This window comes from Meles meles, chromosome 20 (genome assembly GCF_922984935.1).
Source record: "Meles meles chromosome 20, mMelMel3.1 paternal haplotype, whole genome shotgun sequence".
In the NCBI taxonomy this organism is placed as follows: domain Eukaryota; kingdom Metazoa; phylum Chordata; class Mammalia; order Carnivora; family Mustelidae; genus Meles; species Meles meles.
In genome coordinates this window covers 29329362-29350238 of record NC_060085.1, presented here as the reverse complement: position 1 = coordinate 29350238, position 20877 = coordinate 29329362, and the positions used below count along the sequence as shown (strand labels likewise).

Below are 20877 nucleotides of genomic sequence, written 5' to 3'. Positions count from 1 at the left end.
GCTAGGGATCCAGATAATCAATGGTGACAGGCGGGGAGAGGAACCATGTTTCTCTCTGAAGGCCTTATGGGCAATTCTGGAGCTCAGGGTGTAAATTTGACATGTTGTACATAAAACTGATCTTTTTTTCTCAGCTTATGGATTGGAAATTTTTGTTTAGTAAATAATGCAAAATGCCCGTTAATATTTTGACAAAACTGACAAAATCTGGGGAATTCAAAGCTGCAGGAAAGCTGAAACACGTCCCATCACTTACAAGTACTGCCATCCAGCCATTGACTTGGACCATGTTGCTTCACTCATTGATCACAGAGAGCCTGAAACCATTCCACAGGCAGGATGGAGCGTGTTTAAAATGGAATGCCGGAGGCAGGGACTCAGCTGCGTCTTCTCTTTTTACTGACCCTTAACACTACCGGTACATAAACTAAATTTTGATATCTATGAGAATAAAGATAGTGTTAATGATTCATGGAAAATCTACGTTTAAAAGTGTGTAATAGTAGCAGTCATCATTTTGAATATTATGTTCACCAGTTTCATCTATTTGGCAGTTCCTTGTGGTACCCAGAATAAAACTGAAACTCCTTAGTAGAGGATGAGGGCCCCCTGGCACTCCCCCATTTACCTGTGTTTCCCTCTTCTTCTCCCCTTATTCCTATGAACGTTCTGTACTTCACTCTGGCATTACTTCATATCATTTCCCTAACGTTGCAGGTTCACTTCTCTTAGGCTTTTGCACATGCTTCTCCCTCTGCTTGGAAACTCCTTGAACTACTGAACCTTCAGAATCCAGTTCACACATCTCCTCCAAGAAGCTTCTGCCAATTCTCCCCAACAGTGCAGCTCATTCTCTCTGTGTCAGCACTCTGACCACTACACACTTGCATTTTTGCTCTTAAACACATAATTATTTTTACATGTCTCTTCCTCCTGCCAGAGTCAGAGTTCCTTATAGCTGAATGACATTTCAACTCAATAGGAACCAGTTTATATATATATGCACACACATATATATAATATAAATAGATATTAAAAATAGATATATTAAATATATACATATATATAAAAATATATATATATATTTTTAGCTCTCCCTACATCTCTTATTTTGAGTTTCTGCTAAGATTCAGGAACTTAAGGCTTTCAAGTACGGAATGAAAATGACAGTCAACTTGGAATTAACTCAGAATCCTATAGCCAGTGAAAACATTCTTCAGGAATGAAAGGAAGTCAAGATATTCTCAGATTAAGGAAAACCAAGAGAATTTGTGACTAGTAGAGCTACTCTAAAAGAATAACTAACAGAAAGGAAATGATTAAAAACAAAAAATGAACAAACAAGAGGAATCCTGGAACAGAGGAAGGAAGAAAGAACACAGTAAGCAAAATACTGGTAAATACATTAGGCTTATTTTTTCCTCTTGAAATTTCTAAATTATATTTAAAGATTGAAGTAAAAATTATAGTACTCTCAATTTGGCTGCAAATGATTGCAATATTTAAACTAATTATAAATGGAGACAGTAAAGGGACAAAAAGGGAGGTAAGCTTTCTATACTTTATTCAGACTGGTAAAATGACACCAGTCATTTTGCGTTCACAAGTTATGAATATATAATACCTAGAACAACCACTATAAAATTATACAAGGAGATGTACCCCAAAACACTTTAGATACATTAAAAAAGAATTCCAAAAAATGTTCAGATAACCTACAAGAAGGCAGGAAAACAAAAACAGAAAAACACAAACCAGAGAGAACAAAAAGCAACCAAAAATTAAATGCTAGGCTAAGTCCTAAAATATCAACAATTACATTAAATAGTCTAAATATGCCACTTATAACAGAGATTGGCAGAGTTGTTTAAAAAACATGACCCAACTATATACTGTCTATAAGAGACTCACTTCAAATATAACAAAAGAGGCAGATTAGAAATAAAAGGAAGTAAGAAACATTATCATGCATGTATTAATTAAAAGAAAGCAGGAGTAGCTGGTTTTTCAAAGAAGTTAATAAAATTGACAAACATCTAGGAAGACTGGCAGAGACAAAAGAACGGAAGACACAAACTATCAGGAGTGAAACAGGGTATCACGATAGGTCCTGCAGATATCAAAAGGATAATAAAAAAAATGAATGCTGTGATCAACTCTACACACATAAATTTGACAACTTAGAAAAAATAGATTTTTCTCAAAAAACTCCAACTTCCCCCCATGATTTACCCAGTATGAAATAGATTGTTTGAATAATCCTATAACTATTAAGAAAATTGAATTTATTTTAAAACTCCCAAAAAAAGAAATCTCAGGCCCAGATGATTCTGATGGAGAATTCTACCAAACATTTATGGAGGAATTAACATCAATTTTATAAAGACTTTTCTAGGAAATAGAGGAGACTACAATTAATTTTATGAAGCTGGTATTACGTAGACACCAAAGCCAGGCAGAAACAATACAAAAAAGAAAACTATAGATTGATAATCCTCATGTATATAGACCCCAAAATCCTTAACAATATATTAGCAAATATAATTCATTAAAAAAATACACATGATAACCAAGAGACCATGGGCTCTATTCCAGAGATCCAGGGCTAGTTCAATATTAGAAAACCCACTAATGTAATGCACCATATTTACAGACAAAAGAGGAAAAAACTCACATGATTTTATCAATTGATGCAGAAAAAGCTTTTGACAAAATTCAATACTGATTTATTTAAAAACTCAGAAAAATAGGAATAGAGGGGAACTTCCTCAACTTGATAAAGAACATCTTTTTAAATTACTCACAGTTAATATTATACTTAATGATAAAAGATGGAATGCTTGGGCGCCTGAGTGGCTCGGTGGGTTAAACCCTTTGCCTTCAGCTTGGGTCATGGTCCCAGAGTCCTGGGATCCAGCCCTGCATCAGGCTCTCTGCTCAGCAGGGAGCCGGTCCCGGTCCCCACCCCTGCCCACCCCCCCCAACCCTCCCCACCCCCCGCGCCTGCCTCTCTGCCTACTTGTGATCTCTGTCTGTCAAATAAATAAATAAAATCTTTAAAAAAAATTAAAAGATGGAATGCTTTTCCCCAAGTCAGAAAGTAAGGCAAGGATGTCATTTTTGCCACTCCTGTTCAACATAGTGCAGGGATTTCTAGTTGATGCAGTAAGGCAATAAAGAAATAAAAGGCACAAAGCTAGAAAAGAATAAAGAAAACTGTCACTACTTCTGATGACGTGATTTTCTATTTGGAAAATCCTAAGCGATCTAAAAAAAAAAAAGCCTCTTAAAACTAATAAGTGAGTTCGACAAGTTGTAGGATATAAAATAAAATTTAAATATAAGTTGTATTTCTGTATACTAGCAGTGAACAAGTAGACACTGTAACTAAGAATACAGTGTATTGGGGGCACCTGGCTGGCTTAGAGGAGTGTTTGACTCTTGATCTCAGGGTCCTGATCTCAAGTGAGGTACAGGGATTACTTAAATAAATAATTTTAAAAAGAATAAAATTTATAGTAACTCAATATTATGAAATTCTTAAGTATAAATCTAATAAGACATTTACAGAAGTGGCATGCTGAAAATGCCATGATCTTGAAGAAAGAAATCAAAGAAAATTTAAATAAGTGTAATTTGGAAGACCCTGCCTAGTAAGGATACCAATTCTCCCCAAATTGATATACAGGTTTAATGTAGTTGCTACCAAAACCGCAGCATGATATATGTATTTTTTTAGGTAGACAAGGTTGGCCTAAAATTTATATGGGAACAAAGAAACAATATTGGAAAAGAAGAATAAAGGGGGAGCAATAGCTTACCCAATTTCAAAGCTTATAGGATAGCTACTATGTGGCTGTTCTTGGAGTGCTAAACACAGGCATCAATGGATCAGTATAAGGAACCCCAAAAATAGATCTAAATGAATATGCCCAACTGACTTTGGACAGATGTGCAATTTCCCTCGATGGAGAAAAGAGAACCTTTTCAATAAATGGTCCTGGAACAGTTGGCAAAAAGTGAACCTAAAACTTAATCTCACGCCTTATATAAAAATTAACTAAAAATGTATCATGGACTTAAATATTTAAAAATTCCATAAAACTATAATGCTTACATGGGCGCCTGGGTGGCTCAGTGGGTTAAGCCGCTGCCTTCAGCTCAGGTCATGATCTCGGGGTCCTGGGATCGAGTCCCACATCGGGCTCTCTGCTCAGTGGAGTGCCTGCTTCCCTTCCTCTCTCTCTGCCTGCCTCTCTTGTGATTTCTCTCTGTCAAATAAATAAATAAAATCTTTAAAAAAAAAAAACTATAATGCTTACAGATGAAAACATAAGAGAAAATCTTATTTTCTAGGGCTATGCAAAGAGTTCTTAGACTTGACACTAAACAGGATACATAAAAGGGAAAAAATGATATATTGGACTTCATCAGAATTAAGACTTTTGCTCTGTTGAAGACACTGTAAAGAGGATGAAAAGACAAGCTGCAGACTAGGAGAAAATATTTACAAAGCACATATCTGAGAAAGCACTAGCACCCAGAATACATAAAGATCTTTCAAACTCAACAATAAAAAAACTAAACAATCCAATTAAAAAATGAGCAGAAGTCATAGACATTTCGCTGAAGAGGTTACACAGATGGCAAATAAGCACATGAAAAGATGTTCAATGTTATTAGCCATCAGGGAAGTGCACATTAGAACCACAACGATGTATCACTTTACACTTATCAGAATGGCTAAGAAAAAATAAAAAATAAAAAATCCAGTGATAGCACCAAGTGCTGGTGAGGATGCAGAGAAATTGGATTAATCATATAGTGCTGGTGGGAATATGGAATGGAAAATGGTTTGGCAGTTTCTTACAAAACTAAACATGCGCTTACCATACACTTCGGCATCTGTCCCAAGGAAATGAAATTTTATGTTCACACAAAAACCTGTACACAAATGTGCATGGAAGATTTATGTGTAATAGCCCAAAACTGGGACAGGTATACTCAGGTATCCTTCACTGGGTAAATGGTTAAACAAGCTTGGGTACTCCCATACCATGGACTGGTACCCAGCAATGAACCTTTGATACATAGAGACTATGTAACTGAATCTTTGGGGATTTAAGTTGAGAAAAAGCAAAGCCAATCCTCAAAGATGACATACTGCATGATGCCATTTATAGAACATTCTCAAAATGACCAAATTATATAAATGGAGAATAGATTTGTGGTTGTCAAGTATTAGGGAGGGGTAGGGAAGGAGGGAGATGGGTGTGGCTATACAAGGGGCAGTAAGAGGATCCTTGTGGTGATGGAAATATTCCGTATCTTGACTATATCAATGTCATTATTGGCTGTATTATTGGGCTATAGATTTGCAAGATACTACCACTGGGAGAAACTGGGTAAAAGATACATGGAATCACTTGTGTTTTCTTCTAACTTGCGTGTTATCTCAAAATAAGATGTTTAATTTTTAAAAGGGGAGGGAGTATGGACAAAAAGAATAGGGGAAAATATTGCAGAATGTAATTGTAGAAGTTGCCTTAAAAGGCCAGAGACTTAGAGGTTTAGAAGGTTCTTCTAAAGGTTTAAGGAGGTAGGAGTAGAGAGGTGAAATCTAAACAAAAAGTTCAGAAAGGATCAGGAAGTAGTAGCATTATAAGTCAAGGAAAATTGAGAGACAATGAATATGAAAAGACTATTGAAATATAATACATGGCTAACAGATCCCCCAAGGCCCTGCCCTGCCCTGCCCTGCATATGTAGTCTAGGAACTGCTTCTCTCATCCTCCTCTTTCCTGACCGGGGAGAAGACAGAAGGGGGTGAATTATAGGGTCTGTGACTGGGGTTACCAGGCAGAGCTGAGGACGAAAAGAGGGGGTATTAAGTTAAAGTCTCCATAATAAGGCTCTCACACTTTCCTACTTAAATTCCAGAACCTGTTAATTAATGATAGCCAGGTTTATAAACCTGAGGCAGGAAATTGAAAGACACTGTTCTGGAGAATTTGACCAGCCCAAGAACACAGACCTGGAAGTACCAACCACCAGGACTTCCTTCAAGCCACTCATGCTAGGCCTGCATTGTTCAGTATGGTGGTCATTAGCGACGTGGGGCTACTGGGCCTTGAAATGTAGTTAGTCTGATTTGAGATGGGCTATAAACGTAAATCACACTGAGAATTTTGAATATGTCATGTTAAAAAAAAGGGAAATATCTTATTTATTTGTATTACGTGTTGAAATAGTATTTTTACATATTGGGTTAAATAAAATATTAAAGTAATTTAAAAATGGGGAGCCTGGGTGGCTCAGTCGGTTGAATGTCAACCTTCGGCTCAGGTTGCCATCCCGGGATCCTGGGATGGAGCCCTGTGTTGGGCTCTCTGCTCAGCCGGGAGTCTGCTTCTCCCTCTCTCTCTGCTCCTCCCCCACTTGTGCTCTCTCTCTTTTTCTCTCACTCTCTATCTCCAATAAATAAATGAAAGTTTGAAAATGAACAAGGGACTGCATTTCTGCCAGATGGAAAGCAAGAAAAACAACTTTTATAGAGCCTCAGTGCTTTTATTAGTAAACTTAAAGCAACATGGTATTAACACAAAGGGAGCAATCAACTAGGAAACTGAAAAGAAAGAAAGTCCTAGTCACATGTATATGATTTATGTGATGCATTTTTCTCTAGCTATTTTGGATGCTGAACCCAGAAGTAGGCAGTCCTCCTGGAATCACATATGGATTGTTTCATCCTCCTGAGTTCATCTAAAAGTCTGGATGAGACTTACACACACTTTAGAAAATAACCAAGGTCCTTCATGTATCAGTAGGAGGGTGTCCAACCTGTGTGGTTTGTTGAGTGAGTTAGTCTGTTTGGATTGGAATCCTAGATGTGCAATTTAGTGACTGATTAAAGCCAAGTGACTTTCTTTGCCTACGTGTCCTCATCTGTGGAATGGGACTAAAAGTAATAGTATTCCTTTTTTTGAAAAAAGATCTATTTATTTTAGAGAGAGAGAGAACACAAGAGCAAGTTGGAGGAGGGGAAGAGGGAGAGAGAGAATCCTGAAGAAGACTCCCCACTGAGTGCAGAGCCTAATGTGGGGCTCAATCCCAGGACCCTGAGATCATGACCCTAGCCAAAACCAAGAGTCGGCCACCCAACTGACTGAGCCACCAAGGCACCCCCAAAATAATACTATTCTTAAGGTCATTGTGAAAAGGGCATGATTTAATGTGTGAAAAGTGCTTAGTGCCCAACACATAGTAAGCGCTGTGTAAATGTTATCTTTATTATCCCTGTGGGCTAGTGGCTCTAATATCATCTCTAATTCCTAGGATGTCCTGTAAAGAAGCAGTGTTATCTGAGAATTGGAGGTTTAGAGAAAAAGATTTTATTGATCGATTTGAGAGAGAGAGAGAGAGAGAGAGGTATCAAGAGAGAGCACGAGCAGAGAGGAAATGGAGAAGCAGACTCCCCACTGAGCAGGGAGCCCAATGTGGAGCTTGATCTTAGGACCCCAGGATCATGACCTGAGCCTAAAGCAGATGCTTAACTGACTGAACCGACTTAACTGACTGAACCGACTGAACCAGGTGCCCCTGAAAGAAGTCTTCTTTAAGTCATCCTAAGAGGATAATGAACCTGTCTGCACAGGATGGTTAAGAGCTGGGCTCTGGGGTTGGAGATTCTTGTGTTCAAATCCCGACTCCACCACTCAGCACAGTCAGGTGGTGCTGGACGGGCTAGTCAACTCCCTTCTCCAACCTGGCTTCGTGAGAGTTTCTCCCTCATAGATCGTTATAGGGATTGCATTAGATAATGCATGGAAAGCCCTTGGCATACTAAGTGCTGTGTAATTGTTAATTTTTTATGACGTGATTTTTATTACAAATATGATCTAAGTCTCAAGAGCTAGTTAAGTGGTAGAGCTACGACTGAAACTCCGGCAGGCCTTTTTATTCAGTGCTCTCTCTTCTCTACTTTGCTACCTAATTGGTTGGTTTTCATTCATCCTATTAGAGTCTACATTTATAAAGTCAGAGTTGTTAGTGAAGATTTCATAAGAACACTTTCCCAGAGGTTTTTTTTTTTTTTTGAACTGCCAAGTCCAGAGACTTAGGATGTAGCTTGGTGCTGAAGTAATTGGCTCTCTTAGTCTTGCATTCTAAGTTCTCCTAGGGTAAGGTTGAGAACCGTGAGAGAAACTCTCACGTTTGGGTAATTGCCTTCAGGAGTATGTTTCCTTGTGAAAACACACGTGATTCGGTGGCATCTCCTTCCTTCCCTCACCACGCCGTTTTGAAAATCACGTGATATATCTTCCCAATCTTGTTCTCTGAGTTTCCCCTTTTAACTATTGCCTCAAGTACCAACGCTTAATATTGTTTTCTTTTCAGTTTATCAACTAGTTGGGGAAGTGACGTACTTGGTAGCACTGAAGTGTTTCTTCAGAATACAGAAATGATTTAATCTTAGGAGGATGCAGAAATGATTTAATTTTCTACCTGTCCGAGGACTGAAGCATCCTGAAACTGGTGTTTGCCAGGTACTTGAAGCAAAGGCTACGTGATTTACTGACACTACGTCACGTCAACAGCCAGGTCGTGTTAGAGATTAATTCAGAAAGCCTCATTAATATGTTGAGCTAATGACAAGGATGACATGTTCTAATACCTCCTTCAGTGTAATGTTTGTTGTGTGTGTGTGAGAGAGAGAGAGGGAGAATTGGATTGATTTGGCCACGAACAAGACAGAAACGTACAGCACTCTAATATCTAATAGGTGTCTTCCAAATTTCTTTTAAAAATTTGTACGCTTCTTCCTGGTAGTCAACTACATAGATTATTACTGTAGTTTCATTTTCCCAGTGTGGTGTTTTGGTATAAAAGGACTAACAGTTCTTTTCCAAAATAACTGAGAAAACATCAAGAAATAGAGTGGCAGAAGTATTTCAATTTTGTCATGAAGAAGCTTATCATTTCTCCCCTTGTGATTTAGACATCAATTAAAACCAGGACATTTCTAGCTTTGCTCAGTGGCAGTATCGTAGCCAATGAGATTTATCCAAGGTGCGATTATTGCTAATTGAAAACCAGGACATTTCTCTTGTTTTGACTAGCATGGGAGTAAGAGAAACATTCTGTTATAAGGACCTCATTCCCTTCAAAAAATCTTGAAGGATACCTTGAAGTTCTCTTACCACTTTCTTCTAGTGGTTTCCATGGTGTTCTGTTTGGTTAATGAGCTGCTTCATGGTGGCAAACATGATAAATTTTTCTTTTTTGAGCTCTCCTCTCAGACTAGAGATTAGAGAGAAGTAAGCAAGTTTCACAGTCCCCTGCCCCCTGTTACTGAATCCAAGTTGAGCTGGGTAAGGTTTGCGGTCTTCATTTATACATTCACCAATCAGAAGTTACTAAATGCATTTCATTGAGGATCTATGTTAGGGACCATGAAAACTTCAAAAGGTGCTTTGGACAGTTCCCCAGACCTCAAGAAACTTGCCCTTCTGTTCCTCTTTTACTTTCCCTTCCTTTCCTCCTTCTACCAAGTCCCCAAAGAATTTGAAGCTGTCTACCAAATTAAAGTTAGCCAGCAAAAGAACAATTAACCATAAGACAGAAATGTGACCATCTTTACTGCCGTAAATTGGTAGGTCCTTGGAATGAACCAAATTTGATTGTAAGGCTCCTGACCCCTAAGGCAGAAAGGGAATTATTTGGCTTATGTAGCATTCCTTGTCTGACCAGAGAAAGCCTTACAGTTTTTCCATGCACGTGGAATCTCTTGGAAACAAAACTAAAGGCAGAATTCTTGGCTATAAAATACTGACTCTAGTGCATTTTTTAAACAAAGGAGTAAGTACTGGAACGTAAGGCTGAGGGCATGCATCACATCTGCTTTGCTTACTGTTACGTCTTGGGGCTCAGCAAGTGACTCTTGGGGGTTATTTGATACATGGTTGTTCGTTTAATTAAATTGAACTCTTCAATGTAGAATTTTGCACCAACTTTTAATGACAATGAAGACACACTATATACTCTGTGTCTTTGAATGTTGTATTCTCTCTCCCTAGAATGCCAGCCTTCTACCCCTTGTTTAGTTCCTTCTCATCCCGCAAGTCTCACATTTATTTTTATTTTTTACTTTTTAAAAGATGTTATTTATTTATTTATTTTTGGACAGAGAGAGACTTAGTGAGAGAGGTAACACAAGCAGGGGAAGAGAGAGAGGGAGAATAGGCCTTCCGTGGAGCAGGGAGCCCGATGAGGGGCTTGATCCCAGGACCCTGGGATCATGACCTGAGCTGAAGGCAGACACCCCAAGTCTCATGTTTAATTCAACTTCCTTTGTTTTAGTATCTCTTAGAATGATCTCCTCCTTTCCTTTAGATCTCTTGACTCAGCTGGAAAAGACACACTCGCTTGTCGGGGAGTCTTTGACTTGTGTGCAGGTCCCCTAAGAGCCTCTACGAGTCAGAGATAATGTTTGATTTTGACACCTAAAGAGCCCAGGCCGTAGCATAGTGCTTATAGTCACTTATTAAATACTCAGGAAATACTTTAAGTGAATGTAAGTAATTAATTACTAAACAAGGCAGTGATTTGTGCTTCTAATGAACTTTGAAAATGATAATGGATGAAAATGTAGATACAGTCAAGCATAAGAATAGTGATGACAGGATGACAATGATTTTTTAAAAAGTAATGGTAACTGCTCTGCTGAATTCTAACCATGTTCTGGGTCCTTTGCATAAGTTGTTCCCCTCATAACTCGGTGAGGAAGGCAAAGTTACTGTCCCCATTTTTACCATCGAGGAGAAGAGCATAAAGATTGACAACCTGGATAGAGTCATTTATTTTTTTGATTGGTAAAGCCCAGGATTCTAATGTTCTTTTTTTAAATTAATTTTTAATTTTTTTAATAAACATATAATGTATTTTTATCCCCAGGGGTACAGGTCTGTGAATCGCCAGGTTGATTCTTTTTTTTTTTTTTTATATTTTATTTATTTATGTGACAGACAGAGATCACAAGTAGGCAGAGAAGCAGGCAGAGAGAGAGAGAGAGAGAGGAGGAAGCAGGCTCCCCGTGGAGCAGAGAGCCCGATGCGGGGCTCCATCCCAGGACCCTGGGATCATGACCTGAGCCGAAGGCAGAGGCTTTAACCCACTGAGCCACCCAGGCACCCCCGCCAGGTTGATTCTAATGTTCTTAACCACGATGCGAAATTGTCTTCCTACTATTTTGCTAAAGCCTCCTGAGGTCTATGATCTGGAGGCACGAAGTGACAGTGTCCGCCTGTGTCTCGAAGAGTGTGGGAGGTTACCTTGTGACAGCGCAACATATCAGCTCATCGTGAGGCTTCAGCTGTGTATTTAGCTAGGAAGAGAGCACATAGAACCAGAGGCCATACGATTCTTTCTTTTGTTCTCAGAGGATGGGCATAGGAATGTGTGTTTTACCCATCCCCTGTGGTGTGCAGCCCCCTTGCAGAATGCCTTTGCTGTGTCTCCTTTCGCAAGGAATTATCATGTACTTCATTTGTTGATTTGAAAATCCCATGTTTATTGCAGTGCAGAGTAGCCAAATTATTATAAATAGTTGGACAAATTAAATGATTTAGTGTACTAGCCCTCTGAAAAGTCTAATTTCCATGTGCGGAATCATGGGTATCATCACCACGTCAAAGGCACAAAAATAGCACATTTAGGTTGGTAACTTGCTCCTAGCATTCCCTTCCTACCTTGTTTTTGTTGCTGTTGTGGTTGTTGTTGTTGTTTAGACGGTTAGAAAACAACTGAAACCTCACCTGTAGGATGACATACACAAGGATGATATTTAAATATTAGGGTCTTGATGGGGTGAAGCCATGAAGGTAAATCCAGCCCCACACTGGTGCCTTCTGCCTCCTCAGTGCTTTATGCGCAGAAGTGGGGATTGCCAGATTTTTCATTAAGGGTTTGGCTAACTGCTTCCTCAAGGCCTTAAGGTCTTCAAATAAGTGTACATATAAGGCTTTTTTAAGTATACAATATTGACCCAGGAGGAAGCATTGGGTCTTTTGGGGATTTCATGATTACTGTACCTTCCTGCAAGCTTTTTTCCCTCCACCGATTCTCCCTCTAGGAAGAGAAGGAACATTCTGACTTCTTTAAAGAATGACCTCCTTGCTTTAAGGAGAATCCTTTGATTATTAGCAGCAAAAATCTTAAAGCTAACTCTAACTCTTTTTCTTAAATCCCAAATTCCATTTCGGAAGGGGAGAAAAAAAAATCTAATCTCAAGCCCTAGAACATAGAAGGTTAATGGCGGACTTGCTTCAAGGAGAGAAATATGAAAAGCAAAATTGCTAAGTCTGCGGAGAACTAATCAAGTATATTGTTCCCTTGATTCTGGAAAATTACAACGAGCCTTTTAGAAAGGTTGAAAAGATGTCCATGGGCTGCTCTCAGTTTACTTTGTCTGTAAATGCATGTTTCCCTCTTCCCTGTGGTTCCAGAGGTGCTGGTAAGTGCTGACGGTAATGGCTGCTGGTGGCCGGCTGCCTTTCCCTGGCAGAGCTCTGTGTCTTTCCACACGACAGATGGTTCCCTCTGCTGGCTGAACTTAAAGTCAGCCCTCCAAGCCGAGCCAACCTGGGAGGATCACCATCATCAGTAGTCTCACTGATTCCTGGAACATGGTTTTGAATTTTATCCTTAAAAAAAAAACCCAAGCATCTGTGACCAGTTTAACTGCACTTTAGAACTGGTGATGATTTCCTGCCTTCTTTGCTTTCTCCGTCCTCCCCTCCCCTCCCACCTCTTTCCTTGTGTCTCCTTGCCTCTCTCCCTCTCTCCCTCCTCTCCTTCCTTCATTTCGAGAAAATGTTAAAAATATTGACAACCACGCAAAGGAATACAATAAACATCTGTATTCCCGTTATCCAAAAAATGAGTATCTGTCTCTGCTTACTTATAGTTGCTTACAGATTGTTTGTTTAAGGAAATTATTGATGAAATCAAATTCCCCTTTGACTACCCTATTCTGTCTTTTCTTCCACTTTCTCTGGTGCCTGAACCTCCTGCTCAAAATTCCCCACCACAGGTTTGGGATATATTTGACCAGTTTGTTGTTTATTTTTATACACACATATATAGGTATCCACAACTAATACATAATATTGTATTTGAATGTTTAAAATTTTCCTTCTTGTTGTTTTTTTTTCATATATTATTTGCAAAACATATTTGTATTGATGCCTATAAAACCAACTGAATTCTTTTAACAGTTGCCTAGTACTCCATCGAATAAATATAGCACATTTTATTTACATATTCCCTTTTTAGGGCACATTTTAGGTCATTTCCACATTTTGCTATGCTTAAAAAAAAGTAAAACCACTGCAATGATCTTTCTAGTATATACACAAGGAGTTGTGCATATGTTCCTTGAGCCCAGACAATACTTACTGTATTAATTTCCTGGGGTTGCCATAATAAAGTACCACACACCGAGTGACTGAAGACAATAGGAATTTATTGGCTCACCATTCTGGAGGCTGCAAGTGTGAAATAGAAGTGTGGCCAGGGCCTTTCTTCCTCTGAAACCTGCAGGGGAATCCTTTCTTGCTTCTTCTTGGCTTCTGATAGGTCCTGAGCATTGCTTGGCTTGGAGCTGCCTCTTTCCCGCCTCTGCCTTTGTCAGCACGTGGTGTTCTCCCTGGGTGGGCTCCGTATTCTTGTGGTCATCTTCTTCTAGGGACACTAGTCATACTGGAGGAGGGGTCCTCTCCCCTCCAGTATGACCTCATCTTAATCAATTATATCTACCATGACCCTATCTCCAAATATGATCACGTTCTTAGGTACTAGGGGGTTAGGACTTCAACATACCTCTTTTGGGGGGAATAAAGCCATAATTTAACCATAAGACTCATCCTGACCACGCATCTCCTTTCCATTCTGTGTTTCTCCGGAGCACAAAGCACTGTTTAATCAACCATGTCATTTACATTTTTGTTATATTTATGGTCTGTCTCCCCCACCAGAATGTAGGCATCATGAAGGCAGGATTTGGGGCCATCATGTTCACTGCTATAGAGAACTGTGCCTGACATCTTAGCAGGAACTCAATAAATATTTATCAAATGACTGAGTATCTGTGTTTAATGGCTACATTGAGCAGATCACGTAGCATGATATGGCCCAAAGCCATTAGATAAAGAAAGGAAATAATTACCTTTAAACAAAATCTTAGGAAATGAATAGGAGTTTATAGTTGGGATACTTTTATTTCTAAGAAGGTCCTGTGAAGGAATATTGGAGATAGAGGTCAGAGCAGAGAGGAGACAACTAGCTAGAGGATTAGTACATTGTCACTGAGTGATTTATTGGCAATGAGGTCCCTCCGGCCTCCTGGTGACTTCTCTGCTTCAGAATTATCACTGCAAGTAAGGTGGGGCACAGGGCTCTCACTTGGCCTGAATAACCAACTTGTGCTAGAAACTGTGCTTTAAACTCAATTAAAAAAAAAAATTATCCTCCTGATAACTATAGTCCTTAGATATTATTATGCCCATTTGACAGAAGTGGCAAGTGAGGCTCAATAAAGTTGATCAGCTGTAGTAGAGACAAAGACAGTACATGCCTTATCAGGATTCAAACTCAGGACCAGCAACACATATTCCTTCCATTGTAAGTTTCCCTTGGAGTTCTTGTGGACACCACAGTCTCAAGGAAAGAGAGTAAACTGACTCACAAAGTACTCTTTTGACAGATGATTTGTCAGAGAGCCCCATAAAACCAGAGACATACTCTTCCTACCAGACTTGTGGGTCAGCCTCATCTTTTTGCATTACGAAACTCCAGTGCCAGGACTGTCCAGCTCTTGGGGAGGTTCATAGCATGCAGCTGGAACAGTCCAGGACCAGAAATGAGAAGACGGAGTGTCAAGGCACCGTTCTGCCCCTTCCTCTATGTGATCCTCTATGAGTCACTTAAGGCAGTCTTCAGCCACGATCTCTCTTGTGCAGAGTAATGAAACACCTACAGAAGTCTGCCCTTTTAATAATACCAGTGCCGTTGTGCTAGCTGGTATTCATGGTGATTGTCCCCAGTGTAGTTGCCTAGAGACCATCCAGGTCACTGCTGAAAAGATCATTTGAATTTCTTATTCCTGGTGAAGTTATCCCAGGACCCCTGCCTGCCTAGATCCCCTATAAAAGCTCCATGCGTCCTGCCACTGAGCATTCTGAAGAGATAGCAATAGTCGGAGAGGTGGTATTTACTTAATTTTAAATGTTTTCATGGAGTTTGATCCAGTCCAGCTGCTCTGGGTACAAACTTATAATCGTGGTAACATTCTTATGTACCTATAAAATAGAACTTTTAAAATGGTAACTTCTCTGGGTTCATTTCCCTTGGATAATTTATCCTCTCTCGACTTCTATTTGTAGCTGCCATTTAAAAATTGGGGTATAAATATTATGTCAGTTAAATAAAGGAGTGATGACTTCACTTCTGGAAGAAAGCACTACCTTTCCTTTCCATGAAATGCAGCTTAACTGTTACCTGATTGACATGCCATTATATGATTCTCCCCCCACCAGACAGTCACACACATTTTAATAATTTTTTTATGTACGAAAAGTAAGGTTAAACAGCTACAAAATCCAGTTGTTATGTTTTGCGTAGCTTTGAGAATGATCCCTGAATTGAAATGAAAATTCATGCAGCAGAAGGATGCTTCTGATGTGAAACATGTCTCCTAAAATGGCAGGGGATCATTCTTGGTCAGTGTAGGATAAATCTTAGAAAGAGATTAGATGATGGGGTAAAATAATCACATGTCTTTGAATGGTCTCATTGGAAAGGTAAATATGCATTTAAAAAATAGCAATAAAGGAAGAGAAATGTGTTCATGCAGTAAAATTTCCCCAGCATGTTGTCAGTGGACTGCGTTCATTTAACCCCTCACAAGAACTCATGAGCCTACCCCTCTCCTTTTCTACCACTGCTTCTCGTTTATTCCCTTAACAATTACTCCCATTCTGAGGTCTCAGCAAACAATTCAGCATGTATAATAAATATAATACTGAATAGCCCCCATGTTCCAGAACACAAAGATTCTGTACTCCTTTTCTTGCTTCCAGCCAAGACCCAGTCTGTTTTCACTTTATATTATCTGCCCACCTACCTTTGGCCCTGTCTTTCTTTCTCTCATTCCACAATCACTTTAAACTCATAGGTTTATGCAATTTTTACAATTAAGGGATTACCCCTCAAATTTGTAGGATCCTCTTTGCTGAGAAAGACTTCTTTTTCCTCTCCTAATACTAACAGGCATATGTTTCAGGACTCCAAATACCCACTCTTTGCTTTTTCTCTTCTTTAAGAGAACTTAGATTTCTGCTATTTAATGTGTGATCTCAGTTAACTCACTTAACCTCTCTGGTTTCTTCTTCCATAAAATGAGGCCAGTTGCAGGAACTACCTCACAGAATGGTTTTGAAGGATAAGATGGCCACTTATGTAAAATGATTAGCAAGGTACCACACATGCAGAGGTTCTCAAGAAATGATAAGGATTATTATTAGAAGGAAGTGTGTACTTACCAACTCTGTTGGTATTTAAGGATAATATTTTCCAAAATTCTATTTCTCTTAGGGTGTTACCTATTACGGTTTTCAATGAAGAATGTAGGAGTAACTGAGACCAAAAAGTAAGGTAAAATAAATAATGTGGCAAAGTACCATGCAGATAATCTTTGGTAGTCATGAGCCTGGACGAGCCTCATTACTTTGAGATTAAACGCTCCCATGTAAAAGCCAGCAGATCTGACTGTGGTTTATCATTTTATCATTTAACTTTATGCTGTGCTTTTATTCCAAATCTTCTTAGGTACTTCGGAAGATGATCAAGGAAGCTCTGAGTCTGACTTATGTTTCTTTTTTTTTTTTTTTTTAAGATTTTATTTATTTATTTATTTATTTGACAGAGAGAGAGATCACAAGTAGGCAGAGAGGCAGGCAGAGAGAGAGAGGGAAGCAGGCTCCCTGCTGAGCAGAGAGCCCGATATGGGGCTCAATCCCAGGACCCTGGGATCATGACCTGAGCCGAAAGTGGAGGCCTTAACCCACTGAGCCACCCAGGCGCCCCCTGACTTATGTTTCTACTTAAAACCAAAACCAAACATTGGTAGATGAGATAATGAGTGGAGGTTAAGTGTTTTGAGGAGAGAATTTCAGAAATGCAAAGTAATATCTTCTAATTGTTTTTACTTCTTTCCACTTCTAGTATGGCTCAGTAAGGTTTATTGAATCTGACACTCTCACAGAGAGTAACTATAAAATACGAGACAAAAAAATTACCTGAGGCCTAGAGAGTGAAAATAAACAGGTATATTCTAGAGGGGAATTGAGATTCAAAACTTGGAAGCATGGACAAGTGCAGAGTATGTTCCTCATTTTACAACTTTTAGACTGAGGGTATGGTGAAATTAATGTCATTTAGGGTGGCTAACTTCAGTAGAAAAACCACACTCTTTTTGGTTTGAAGCCCCAGCAAACAGAGTTCAGGGCAACCACAGTCATTGGAAAATGAAGCTAGAATTCTGGAAAGGAGAGAGGCAGACAGGAGGAAACTCCCAATTCTGTGTGTAAATCTTTGACTGGTCCCAAATCCATGCTTCTGTGGCATAGACACAGCTAACATCAAAGAACTGAACTGAGATTTAAGTTGCTGCCCAGGAGATAGTTTTCAATTTGAGTATAACCAAATGGATTACCTGCTGTAACAAATAATTCAAGGCTCTTCAAAGAACTGTAATAGTTTTCAGAGTCTTCACACCATCATATTCGCATTCATATATTCACATGATACAACCCCAAATTATATAACGTATGAAGAACCAAGAAAACATGACCCCCTTCTGAAGAGAAATGGCAATTACCTGAGATAACTCCAAGATGACCTAGATGGGGGAATTAGCAAAGATATTAAAGCAGCCATTACAACTATACTCAATGAAGGACAGAAAAATATACTCACAACGAATAAAAGCATAATAAATAGAAGCTACAAAAAAGAATCAAATAGAAATTCTAAACTTGAAAAATACAATATTAGAAACAAAAATTCACTGGTGAGCATATATTTATTAGAAGTAACAGAGGAAGATGTCACTGAACCTGAAGATAAAATTAATAGAAGTTTTCTTTCTGAAGAACAGGAAGAAAAAAGATTTAAAGAACTGAACAGAATGTCCTCCTTGTACCTTGTAAGAGTAAAAAGGTCAGACATTCTAAATAAACAAATAAGTCAAAATAAATAAGTAAAATAAAAAATGAACAGAGAAAAATAAACAGAATCTCAAGGACCTGTGTGACAAAAATTAAAATGTCTAACGTGTATAACTGTAGTCTTAGGAGAGGAGAAAGAGAATGGGACAGAAAAACATTTGAAGAAATAATGACCAAACTATCCAAATTTGGTGGAAAAAGTAAATGTATATACCAAGAAACTCAGCAAACTCCAAATAGGATAAATTTGAAGAAACCCATCTGTAGGTACACTGTATTCAAACACAGGACACCAACAAAAAAGGAAACTGGAAGGGGAGATGAACCATGAGAGACTATGGACTCTGAAAAACAACTAGAGGGTTATGAAGGGGCGGCGGGGGAGTGGGGGGGTTGGGAGGTTGAGGGACCAGGTGGTGGGTAATGAGGAGGGCACGTACTGCATGGAGCACTGGGTGTGATGCCAAAACAATGAACACTGTTATGCTGTAAATAAACAAATAAAAATTAAAAAAAAAAAAAAAAAAAGAGAGAAATCTTGATAGTAGCTGGAGGAAAATGGCATGTTATCTTCCAGGGAACAATGCTTTATAATTATAAAGAAACTATATCGGAAACTACAGAGGGTAGAAAAAGTAAAAAGTATGTTTAAAGTCCCCCCACCTCAAAAAAGAAAGGAACAACAACAACAACAAAAAACCTGTTAACACAGAAATCCATTTCTAGTAGATATGTACCAAAAATATCCTTTGAGAATAGAGGCAAATTAAAGACATTTTCAGATAAAAGTAAACTAAGAGAATTCATTCATTGCCAGCAAACATATACCACAAGAAATGCTAAAGGAAATTATTCAGGCTGAAGTGAGGTAATACCAGATGTAATCTTAAATCTTCAAGAAAGAATGAAGACTATCAAAGATTGTAAATATAAGATTTTTTTTTCATCTTCATATCTTTAAGATATATAGGATGTTTTATAGACAAAATTATAACACTACCTTGTGGTGTTTATAATGTACTGTGTATAAGTGTAGTGCATATGACAATTACAGGATAGAGGACTAGGGGGTATGGTAAATGGACTTACACAGTTGCATAGTTTTCAAATTTTATATGAGGTGGTATGAAGTTAACTCTAAATAGACTGAAAGGTCAAGAATGTATATTTGAATGCTTAGAACAACAACAAAAAATCCAAAAGATAAAATAGAATCCTAATTTTTTTGTTTTGTTTTTTATATTTATCTACTTATGCAATATTTATTTACTTTAGAATCCTAAAAATTTTTTAAATGACTCCAAAAGAATTGAGGAAATTAGGAACAGAGGACAAGAAACGAAAGAGGGAAACAGAAAATAAATAATAAAATTTTAGCTCTAAATGCAACCATATCAGTAATTATATTAAATATTAATGGACTAAATACTTTATTTTTTATTTAGTTGATTTATTTTTATTAACATATAACGTATTATTTGTTATGGGTCTGTGATTCATCAACCTTACACAATTAACAGTGCTCACCATAGCACATACCCTCCCCAATGCCCATCACCCAGCCACTCCGTCCCTCCCACCCTCTCCCCTATAGTAACCCTCAGTTTGTTTCCTGAGATTAAGAGTCTTATGGTTTGTTTCTCTGGTTTTGTCTTCTTTCATTTTTCCCTCTCTTCCCCTATGATCCCTTGTCTTGTTTCTCAAATTCCTCATATCAGTGATATCATAAGATAATTGTCTTTCTCTGATTAACTTATTTTGTTTAGCATAATAGCCTCTAGTTCCATCCATGTCATTGCAAATGTCAAGATTTCATTTTTTTTAAAATATTTTATTTATTTATTTGACAGAGAGAGAGATCACAAGCAGGCAGAGAGGCAGGCAGAGAGAGAGGGAGAAACAGGCTCCCCACTGAGCAGAGAGCCCGATGCGGGGCTCGATCCCAGGACCCTGAGATCATGACCTGAGCCGAAGGCAGAGGCTTAAACCGCTGAGCCACCCAGGCGCCCTGAGATTTCATTTTTATGGCTGCATGATATTCCTGTGTGTGTGTGTGTGTGTGTGTGTGTGTGTACACACACATATAGATAGATATCTAGATATATTAATAGATATATATCTAGATATCTATCTATCTATATGTGTGTGTACACACATATATTAATATATATATTATATATAATATATATTAATAGATATATATCTATTGTATATCTATCTATATATCTAGATATATATTATATATATGTATATATATATTAATTTCTCTTTCTTCTGTCTTGTTGTTGATGTACAGAAATGCAACTGATTTCTGTGCCTTGATTTTATATCCTGCCACTTCACTGAATTCCTGTATGAGTTCTAGCAGTTTTGGAGTGGAGTCTTTTGGGTTTCCCACAGAAAGTATCATCTGCAAAGAGTGAGAGTTTGACCTCTTCTTTGCCCATTTCTTTATGTTGTCTGATTGCCGAGGCTAGGACTTGTAGTACTATGTTGAATAGCAATGGTGATAGTGGACATCCCTGCCATGTTCCTGACCTTAGGGTAAAAGCTCTCAGTTTCTCCCCATTGAGAATGATATTTGCTGTGAGTT

General features: G+C 38.4%; 1 protein-coding gene and 1 non-coding gene across 6 annotated transcripts in view; both read left to right on the top strand.

Moving 5' to 3' along the window:
• FHIT (fragile histidine triad diadenosine triphosphatase) overlaps positions 1-20877 on the top strand; it is a 1485305-nt gene that overhangs the window by 376302 nt on the left and 1088126 nt on the right. The gene's annotated exons all lie outside the window — the stretch shown is intronic.
• On the top strand, positions 9025-9159 carry LOC123933332. The gene has a single exon (XR_006816564.1). It is a non-coding gene; the product is annotated as a U4 spliceosomal RNA (small nuclear RNA).